Source organism: Phalaenopsis equestris, unplaced genomic scaffold (assembly GCF_001263595.1).
Source record: "Phalaenopsis equestris unplaced genomic scaffold, ASM126359v1 Scaffold000165, whole genome shotgun sequence".
In the NCBI taxonomy this organism is placed as follows: domain Eukaryota; kingdom Viridiplantae; phylum Streptophyta; class Magnoliopsida; order Asparagales; family Orchidaceae; genus Phalaenopsis; species Phalaenopsis equestris.
Window position 1 is genome coordinate 169,715 of NW_018164607.1, and position 298 is coordinate 170,012.

General features: G+C 37.6%; 1 protein-coding gene across 1 annotated transcript in view; it reads right to left on the reverse strand.

Moving 5' to 3' along the window:
* Positions 1–298, reverse strand: part of LOC110022046 (heavy metal-associated isoprenylated plant protein 32-like) — a 5,491-nt gene that overhangs the window by 3,294 nt on the left and 1,899 nt on the right.

Here is a 298-nt window from a genome sequence, read left to right on the forward strand (position 1 = left end):
TGCATATATAAGGGAGAAAAAGAGAGAGGAAGAGAATTACACATATTAGATTATAGTTATAACTTGAAAACTCAGAACAACCAAGCTGCAACTTAACTTAATAAACACCAAAACAAAAACCAATTTTTTCTAAGAAATTGTCTAATTAAACCATATATATTATCCATGTTTCAAATTTATCCATCTCCTCCATCACATAATCGAGCAGCTATTCGCGTTTTCATCGCTGAAGTAGTTGGTGTAGGGCTCACCATAAGGAGGCGGTTGCGCCATGTACATCGCCGGCATAGGCTGGGGG